Here is a 10980-nt window from a genome sequence, read left to right on the forward strand (position 1 = left end):
TACTCACGTCCCCATCCTGTTAGGATGAAAATTGGTGATGAAGATCATGTCGACTGTTGTTATCATCAGGATATTGAAGACGAGACGTACCCAGGGAGTCAGCCAACAAGTCTCGTACTTCAATGATTTGTAAGAAAGATTGTCTATTAAGAAGGACAGACGAACTAATATTGCAGAGACAGTGCACCAAGGGAGGTGGCTTCAAATTACTTGCTGGAAATGTTCTGCTAGTGAGTCAGCTATCCTGAATTGCCGGGTGTTACCACCTTTTTCACAGTCAGCTTCCCACCCAAGGGTATTTTCATCTTCTCTTGGAACGAGGCCTGTTATGATAGGGAATTTCTTCCTTTTCTCCCATAATAGTTTTTTTTCTTTTTCTTTTTCTCTTTTTTTTTCCGTTAAGAAAGAGAATGGTAGAAATACCATGTGTCAGGACCAACCTTGCCATCGTTGTTGGATTAGACGAGAAAAGAACAAGGTCGGATTGAGAAGTATTTGTGAGGGGCTAACCAAACGAGACCGCCTCATGAGGAGAATCATAAGGGCTATCAAAAGCACGAAGAGAAGGACAGTGCGATGCCCAAAAGGGGAAGGGTAGGTCGACTGTGATTTTCAAGATCCCCAAGGAGGGAAGTACTTCTTTAGACAATAGCCATTGATCAAGAAAGGCTCATTAGAGGCATCAACGGTCTGCACCTGAACAGAGCCGTTAGGATTGATAGCAAGCACTTGTATGGGCCCATCCACCATTGTTGAAGCTTGCCAGGAAACTTGCCAAATCTTGAATCATAGGCTAGGACAAGATCACCTTCTTTGAACTCCCTGTGCTTGATGAAACTGTCATGATAGGCCTTTCGTCGTGCTTGAGTGGTTTCCATACACTGTAGGGCCATCCGTTGTATCTCATCCAAGCATTCCAAGTGCAGGAGGCGACATTGTGTCAAGAATCGCGTGGTGGAGGGGGTTGCTCAAGATGCTGCGCCGAACACACACAGAATGCACAAGGAGAAGCTCACTCAAGAGACAAGAAGAGAGATGGAGGCCAAAACGTTTTCTTGCTGATTTCTTCTTCTTCTTCCACACACTTTACAATGTACACAAAATATAGATAAGATACAACATAAAAGGAAAGTGGCCTACTAAGTCAAACAATGCATAACCGACTACACTAGTCGACTGGCGCTATAACTATGCCAGCTGTAAATAGGTGTAACAACCTGGATATAATAAGTAATGAGTCAGTGGCCATGTGAGAGTTATAATGACCACCGATGTGCTAAGTGTAGATGTGTGGACCCATCTAACCAGGCGGTCCATCATCCATGTCCACATGTGTTGAGCTTGCCATCTCAACACTCCCCCTCAAGCTCAACTGTATCTCTGCAACTCCAAGTAAGCTTCGAAACTTTTGAAGCTTCTCTGTACCCAATGCCTTCGTGAAGATATCAGCTATCTGATCCTGTGTGCTGACATACACCAAGTCAATCTCACCTGCTAGTACCTTCTCTCTCACAAAGTGGTAGTGTACCTCAATATGTTTTGTCCTAGCATGGAACACAGGGTTCCTAGCCAACTGTATACTACTCATGTTGTCACAATAAATGACAACTGGACCTTCCACCTGGACATCCAAATCAGCCAATAGCTTTTGCAGCCATACTACCTCACATGCTGCAACAGCAGCACCTCTATACTCAGCCTCTGTACTCGACAAAGCAACTGTAGATTGCTTTTTGCTGCTCCATGCAACTGCTGCACTACCAAGAGAGAACATGTATCCGCTGGTAGATCTTCTATCAGACATACTACCAGCCCAATCTGCATCTGTGTATCCAAACACCTGTACATCTGTACCTGCCTCATAGAAAAGTCCATAATGTAATGTGGACTTCACATATCTCAATATGCGTCTGACTGCATCCAAATGTGGCTTTCTAGGTACTTGCATAAACTGACTCACAAGACCAACAGCATAGCTCAAGTCTGGCCTTGTAATGGTCATGTAGATCAAACTCCCCACTATCCTCCTGAACATAGTAGGGTCTTCTATCTCATCCCCAACATCAGCACTCAGCTTTACATTCTGCTCCAACGGGACTGAAAGTGGTTTGCATGCAGTCATACCATACTTGGACAACATATCCAAGCCATACTGTCTTTGGAACAGCCATATACCATCATCACATCTGATCACCTCAATGCCAAGGAAGTACCTTAGCTCACCTAAATCCTTCATCTCAAACTTCATCTTCAAATAGCCCTTGACTTCAGCAATCCCACTATCACTATCACCTGTAATAATCAAGTCATCCACATAGATGACTATGATGACCAAACCTGCATCTCCCTTTCTCACATAAAGTGAGTGATCAGCATCAGAAACATAAAAGCCAATATTGACAAGATACTCTCTGATCTTGTCAGACCATGCTCTTGGTGCTTGCTTGAGCCCATAGAGTGCCTTCTTCAACCTGCACACATACGTGGGATGCTCTAAATCTTCATAACCTGCTGGCTGATCCATATACACTTCTTCCTGCAAATCACCATGCAAGAAGGCATTCTTTACATCCATTTGCTGCAACCTCCAACCTTTGGCTGCTGCCAAAGCAATCACACATCTGACAGTTGCCATCCTAGCAACTGGACTGAAGGTTTCATCATAGTCTATGCCATATGTTTGGGCATAGCCTTTTGCAACCAGCCTAGCTTTGTACCTGCTAATAGAACCATCTGCATTGTGCTTAATCTTATAAACCCACTTACATCCAATAGATTTCTTTCCCTTTGGCAATGATACTAGATTCCAAGTCTTATTGGCCTCTAATGCAGCCATCTCCTCATCCATTGCTGCATCCCAATGAGCATGACCAACAGCCTCCTCAAAACATGTGGGCTCAACATCCTCAACTAGTTTTACCATATAAGCATAATGGTGAGCTGCATAACCCTCAAAACCAAATCTTTTAACAGGGTATCTCACCCTGCTAGACTTGCGTACCACTGGATCACTCAATGGAGTCTTTGCATTAACACGTGCTCTCTGCACACCTGGAGTCCTCACTGAAGGAATGCCAAGCTCATCATCCAAGCTCTCTGAGCCACTGGAGTCTCCATCAAGAACTGCATCAATGCCTTCTGACACTTTATTCTTTCCTTTGTCTTTACCTGTAGTGCTACTAGATGCACTCGAAGATGTAGAGGTACTCCTTAGTCTCCCAGACCAAGGACTACCAGATGATGTCTCTGGTCCACTAAGAGTCCGTGATTCTTGCCTTTCAGCCTGCACATGAGTGTCATGATCATCATCAACATCCAATGCATCACCACTAGATGCATACCAACTGCTCATTTCATCAAAGATGACATCCCTGCTCACTCTGAACTTACATGTGATAGGGTTGTAACAGCGATACCCTTTTTGCTCTAAGGAGTATCCAATAAAGATACACTTTTCAGCCTTTGGATCCAGTTTCTTCCGCAACTCATCTGGTACATGAACATACGCAATGCAGCCAAACACTTTCAAGTGTGAAACATCAGGCTTCTTACCTGTAAAACATTCTTCGGGGGTCATACCATGAACTGCAGCTGTGGGAGTTCTGTTCATAATATAAACAGCAGTATGAACAGCCTCAGACAAAAAATGCTTAGGCATATTCTTTTCAGCCATCAAGGCGCGTGCAACTTCTGCAATATGCCTGTTTTTCCTTTCTGCAACCCCATTTTGCTGTGGGGTATACCTGCATGTGAACTGTCTCTTTATCCCATGAGACCTCAGAAAATCACTGAACTCATTTGAGAGGTACTCTCCCCCTCCATCTGACCTCAGGCACTTTACTTTCAAGCCTGTTTCTCTTTCAACTGCAGCCTTGAAAGTTCTAAAGTGCTCAAAAGCTTCACTCTTTTCCTTCATAAAATATACCCACAGCTTTCTAGAACAATCATCAATGAATGTGACAAAGTATGAACTGCCTCCAAGAGATACATTTTGTGTAGGCCCCCAAATGTCTGTATGCACAACATCAAGGATATTTCTGCTTACATCTCTGTCATGTGAAAAGGGTTGTCTTGCCTGCTTACCAAACTGACATGCTTCACATACCTTCTGAAATTCTGCAACTTTAAATGTAGGCAAACCTGTAACCAACCCTTTGGACTGCATTAATTTCAGCCTTTGTACATTTGCATGTCCAATGCGTTTGTGCCAAATTTCAATGTCTGCAACAACACCTTTTCCTTTGGCATACATAGCCGCATTCATAGTAGGAATTCCAGCATCTAGAGTGAACATACGTCCAACTCTACTTCCCTTTGCTACCAACCTGCACTTGTCATTGAAGTCTTCTACAAAGCAGCCCTTTGCATTAAATCTGACTTGCAGCCCTTGCTCTACCATTTGACCGACTGACACCAAGTTCTTTGTAATAGATGGCACATGCAATACATCTGAAAGACTCTTTGTCTTACCATCATGCAAGGACAAGGGAACTTTTCCAATGTGTGAAATTGGGTGGCATGAGTCATCACCCGTCTGCACATAACCTGCATTCTGCAAATCTTGCATCTCTCCAAACCATTCTGCATGGCTGGTCATATGATTGGATGCACCTGAATCAACATACCAAACATCTTCATGTGTTCCCTTTCCTGTAACAGCATTCAGCATATGCTGCATAACGAACAAACGTTCATTTTTGTCTTCATTCTGTCGTGAAGACGATGCATAGTTTCCTTGCTGCAACTTACCACTGCGGATATAATCTCTCTTAGCATAACATTGGGCTGCAATATGACCTGTTTTGCCACAGTAGTGGCACACAATACCAGAGTTGTTAGAACCTCTGTTCTGCCATCCACCTCTTCCTCTAAAGCTCCCCCTGCCTTTAAAGTTACCACGACCTCCTGAAACTTGCATATCGCCAAATTGCTGATTCAATCTGTTTTGCTGGTTGTCACTACCACGTCCTGTACCACGGCCTCTTGAAGAGAACCTGCCACGTCCCCTTCCAGAACTGGAGTAGAAAGCTTGGACCTGTTCACCACTTCTTTCAGATGTCTCACTCTGCATGTTGATCTCTTCAGTGATCATAAGGGAGACCAATTCATCGAAATCTGGAAATGGCTTTCTGACATATACGGAAGTTACAAAAGACTTCCAAGCCTTTTCATTGTTAAGTCCACCCAAGGTAGACGACACCAAATCATCATCATCGGGCATTGCATCAATCGCTGCCAATGCATCTGCAATGCTTCTTACTTTCAGTGCATACTCATTGATAGACATCTTCCCTTTCTTCAATGTATTCAACTCTTGCTTGAGTTGAATCTTTCGTGCCTTTGTATTTACAGAAAACATACTTTCAAGTATGGTCCAAGCTGCATATGCATTCTCTGCATTTCTAATGTGTCCCAGCATGTTATTGTCAATTACTGCAGACAACCAATACATGACCTTCTTGTCTTTTGCATTCCATTCCTTTCGTGCCTTTGTCTCTTCTACAGTTGGAGGATCACTCACCTCCGGCTCCTTTTCTTCACCTGAAACGAACTCGTAGAGGCCTTTTCCAATAAGGAAGTTCGTGACACGAAACTTCCATGATGGGTAGTTGTTCTTGTCGAGCTTCTCAATGATGGGGCTTCCACTGTTCTCTGCCATTATCACAAAACTAATACCAAACAGCAAGCAAATCTTCTGCAACCCTTGACCTGTAGTGCACAGCAATACACCAGACAGCCTTTTTTACTATCTGCTCAACAATACATGCAATCTGCAACCAGTTTGCAGATAAACCTTGTGTTTACTCACTGATAAACACCTTTGAACTTACAGATCTGAAATCTGTAACCTACGCACCCACGTTCGGTCAATACAGTCGAAGTCACAGTGTACCCCGAAACTGCTGTCCGCAACCTTGCGGCTCTAAAACGGGCCCTGAAACGGCCTCAAATGCCCAAAATCTCTGTGGGAAAGCCCTAAAGGGCTAATCTGCAGAATACACAGCGCTCTTCGCGCATACCAAATCTCACTGCAATCTGAGATTTTTGCTCTGCCCTGCTTCCGGTGCCTTCACAGGCACTATCCAAGAGAAGGAGTGGAAGAATGGGAGAGATTCTTACCCGTAGCTTGCTTGCTCGAACCTTGCTTCTTCTCCTTCACTTCAACCTTCGAAATCAGCCTCTCTCAATGGCGCGGCTCTGATACCATGTCAAGAATCGCGTGGTGGAGGGGGTTGCTCAAGATGCTGCGCCGAACACACACAGAATGCACAAGGAGAAGCTCACTCAAGAGACAAGAAGAGAGATGGAGGCCAGAACGTTTTCTTGCTGATTTCTTCTTCTTCTTCCACACACTTTACAATGTACACAAAATATAGATAAGATACAACATAAAAGGAAAGTGGCCTACTAAGTCAAACACTGCATAACCGACTACACTAGTCGACTGGCGCTATAACTATGCCAGCTGTAAATAGGTATAACAACCTGAATATAATAAGTAATGAGTCAGTGGCCATGTGAGAGTTATAATGACCACCGACGTGCTAAGTGTAGACGTGTGGACCCATCTAACCAGGCGGTCCATCATCCATGTCCACATGTGTTGAGCTTGCCATCTCAACACATTGTAGTGACTTATCATCTCCCAAGCATTCTTTAATGGCCACTCGCAAAGAGGGAAATTCCAGTTCAACAGGGAAGACGGCTTCTGTACCATACACTAGCTGGAAAGGGGTTTGTCCTGTAGTTGCCTTATGGGAGGTTCTGTATGCCCAGAGGGCCTCTGTAAGTTGATCGTCCTAGTCATGACGATGTGCAGCAATCATTCTTGTCAGGATCGAGCAAAGGATGTGATTGGTGACTTCAACTTAGCCGTTGGCTCTGGGGTAATAGGGAGTGGACTTGTGATGGCGGATCTTATACAGCTCTGTCAGCTCCTCCATGATTTTGTTAAGGAAATGAGTACCTCTGTCACTTACCATCTCGAGGGGACTACCAAAACGGGTGATAATATTCTCGTACATGAACAGGGATACGATGTTACCATCGTCCCGCTTCAGAGCTTTAGCTTCACACCACTTTGTGACATAATCCATACATACTAAGATGTATATGTTCTGCTTCCGTTTAGTGGGTGGATCAATGGAACCCACAAAATCAATCCCCCACTTCTTGAATGGCTTTAGGGGAAGGATGGGTTGCAGTGGCATGGCACTTGTTTTGATGGGTTTCCCCATTCGCTAACAAGCATCACATCTCTTACAGTAGTCATGTGTATCCTTGTGGAGGGTCGGCCACTAGTATCTTGCTAACAGAGCCTTCTTGGCTGTCGCTTCTCCTATGAAGTGTCCACCACATGGTTTGTCATGGCATGCTTTCAATACTATGGCGATTTCATCCCCTGCAACACATCCTCGCAGCACTTCATCTTTGCCTCTCTTGTACAGTGCACCACCTAGCAAGGTGTAGGGGGCTCATTCTAATAGAGGCTTCTTCTTCTCATGGCTTGAGATGCCAGGAGGATACTGTTGAGTTACTAGGAGGTTGGCCATGTCTACATACCAAGGAGTGACTATTTCAACTAGAAAAAAGGAAGCATTAGAAAGGTTTGGATCAACTTGTTCCTCTCTTGCAGTTTGAGGGATCCGTGATAGATGATCGGCTAGGACATGGGAATGGCCAGGCTTAGTGACCACTTCAAAATCGAACTCCTGGAATAGGAGCAACCATCTCATCAGTCGTCCTTTAACATCTACTTTGTTCATCAGGAAGGACAAGGCTTCATGATCCACATAGAACTTGAAATGTGTTAACAATAAATAGTGTCTAAACTTCTCTAGTGCAAACACCATTGCCAAGCACTCAAGCTCTATCAATGTATAGTTCTATTCCCTATCAATGACCTTCCAGCTTGCATAATATATCGATTGATCTAATTTAGAGGGGCCCTTTTGACATAGGACAGCACCTAGCCCTTCAACTGATGCATCTATATGCACATGAAACTCCTTCATCCAATCGGGAGGCTGTAAGATAGGTGCTTGGATAAGGCACTATTTTAGGGTATTAAAGGATTCTTCACAGTCATCAGTCCAAAGAAAATTAACATCTTTCCTTAGGAGCTTGTGCAGAGGGGCTTCCTTGGTTGCAAAATGTGCAATAAATCTTCTGTAGTAGCCGACATGGCCAAGAAATCCTCTCAATTGCTTGAGGTTTGTTGGTGCTGCCGAGGCGGCAATATTCACAATCTTTGTCGAGTCTGTTGCAATCCCCTATGCAGAGACAATATGGCCCAAAAGAACTCCCGAGGAGATTCCAAAGACACATTTGTCGGGGTTGAGAGAAATCCCATACTCTCGGCATCTGTCAAAACATTGCTCTAGGTGTCCCCAATGCTCACGGATTAAGTTATAGACACGGAAGTCATCAAGATACACCTTAATAAAATCATGCAAATGATTTTGAAAGACATCCATCATTACTCGTTGGAAGGTGGCAGGAGCATTACAGAGTCCAAATGGCATCACTCTATAGGCATAGATCCGTCATTATGTGGTAAAGATTATTTTGGATTGGTCCTCTTCTGCAATTTGGACTTGGTTATATCCACTAAATCTATCCAAGAGGGAATACAGCTCATAGCCTGCCACACTGTATCCAATAGTCGGTCTATAAAAGGGATAGGGAAATGATCCTTCGTCTTCGAATTGAGCTTTCCAAAGTCCACACATATTCGAAGTTTCCCATTCTTCTTGGGTACTACCACAATGGTCGAAACCCATTCACTGTTAGCCATGGGATAAATGAACTCAACTTCAAGAAGTTTCAATAATTCAGCCTTCACCAAAGCAGAATAATTAGGATTCATACGCCTTTGTCTTTGCCTTACAGGTTTGGCATCGGGCTCTAGGTCAATGTGATGTTGGCATACTGTGGGATCAATCCCCTTTAGATCTTTATATGACCAAGCAAACACGTCTAAGTTCTTCTTATGGAAGATTGAGGCCCACTTTCAGGTAACATTCAATACCATAAGTATCCAGGAACGTTACTTGTCTTTCACCTTCCACTTCGGGATGAATGTCCCACGGATTTCTTCTGGATATAGGTCTAACGCTTTCAAAGGAGTCGTGTCCTCGTCTGATGTTCCACTAGAACCAGTGTCCTCCTTCTGAACAGATGACTCATTTGCCTATTCAGATTATTGGAAGGGCATCAGAGCTTTGTTTGCTTTTTTGTGAGTGGTGATTTCTTCTGGACTTAGCGATTCATCTTCAGAGGATGCGTCTAGGAATGTCACATAGCACGGACCTTCTAGAAGCTGTGGCTCTAATGGCTTTGATTCCCATTGACAGTGGGCATCATCATCATCTTTTCTCCAGAATAAAGGGTCAAGGCGACAAGAGCCACTGGTGAACTTAATTTTTACGCCTTTGATCCATTGCTCATGCAGATTCTGCATACTTTGTGGTCCATTGGCTAACCAAATTGAACCATGGTCATTCCATCCAACACCTCGAGATCTTCGGCCTTTGAGGTCTCTGTAAGGCCATCAACAAGATCATCTGCTATTAGAGAAACTTCTTCATCTGCACTTTCATATCTTGCTTTGTTTTCTTCCTCATCATTTTCATCCTCTTCCTCTGGAGGCTCTGTCTTTGCTTCTGTAGAGGCTCTGTAGGAGAAGAACAAATCTTCTACCTCTGTGTCTGCTTCTGCTTTTGCTTCTATCTCTGGCTCTGTATCTATTAGTGTCTCTGTGACTGCCATGTAATAGGGAGAATAGTATATCCATGCTTCTATTTCACTATTAGAGGTGATTTTAGAAGTCAATTCTAGTTGAGGCAGGAGGTATTCTCCCATGGACAAGGACTTTGCTTCCCTTGGTAGTTGGCTTACAGTGCCCACTCTTAGGTACAGTGCCTCTATTTTCTTGGGAAAAATCTATTTAATAGCCTCTTCGTCTCCTAATGTACCATCTGTTACTTCGTTGGAGAAGTCAGTTATGACTTTGATAGATGTGGATCCATTGCCTTTTTGCGATCCATACAAATTCAACACCACTTTGTTGGGTCCTCTGCCTAGGGTTAGGGTTCCTTTGAACCAATCCATCCTGGCTCTCGCTTCAAAAAGCCAGGTTCTTCCCAACAGCAGAGGGTATGAGGTCCCATAAGAATTTGGTTTGACCACTAAATATGTCAGCCCCAATAGTCTCTTCCTTCAAGGGTTGTTTTTACGTATGGGAGGATGCCCAATGGTTTAATTATGCTTTGGTCTGCCAATCTGATAAGCCACTGTGTAGGTTGAATTCCTTGCAACCCTAAGTCCTTCATTGTCACATTTGTCATTATGTTTACTGATGAGCCTCCATCAATCAATGCATTTGAAATAAAGTATCCTTCTATCCATACACTAATCTCTGGGGTTCCATGATCTAGGAAGGTGTTAGCCACATCTACTTCCTTTATTACAGGCTCCGGGGCCTTATTGGTCTTGGTTGCTGTTGAAGGAGCTATCCTTAGTCCATGTCTTCTTGTCAAGATGCTTTTGAATTTCTTTCGGCAGTTAGGAGACAGCATCAGCAACTACCGAAATGTTAAGTTAGGTTTAAAAGTGTCTAGGTCTTTTACCAAGTCATATTCTTTGATATGATCCATGAGCTTCTCCAACCTGTTGGAGAATGGGGCTACACCCATTTTCATATTTCCTTTTTCTTCTAGCAATGGCAGCATCGGCATTTCCTGTGTTTCTGGAAGTACTTTTGTATCATCTATCTCCTAGACCTTTGGTCTTGTTTTTGGGACTGTCTCTGTGACTCTCTGTGGCACTGCAGTGCTCTGTACTGCATTGTTCTGTCCCGTATTGCTCTATCCCTCTGTTGGTAGGTTGAACTTCGCAGTCTTGGCAGGGGAGTTGTTCTCTTTCTGGACAATTGGTTCCTTCTTCTTGGCACGCATGACAGTGGCAACTTCCAACTCT

Source organism: Lygodium microphyllum, chromosome 18, assembly GCF_053477565.2.
Source record: "Lygodium microphyllum isolate KBCC chromosome 18, Lygodium_microphyllum_v1.1.10, whole genome shotgun sequence".
Classification (NCBI taxonomy): Eukaryota; Viridiplantae; Streptophyta; class Polypodiopsida; order Schizaeales; family Lygodiaceae; genus Lygodium; species Lygodium microphyllum.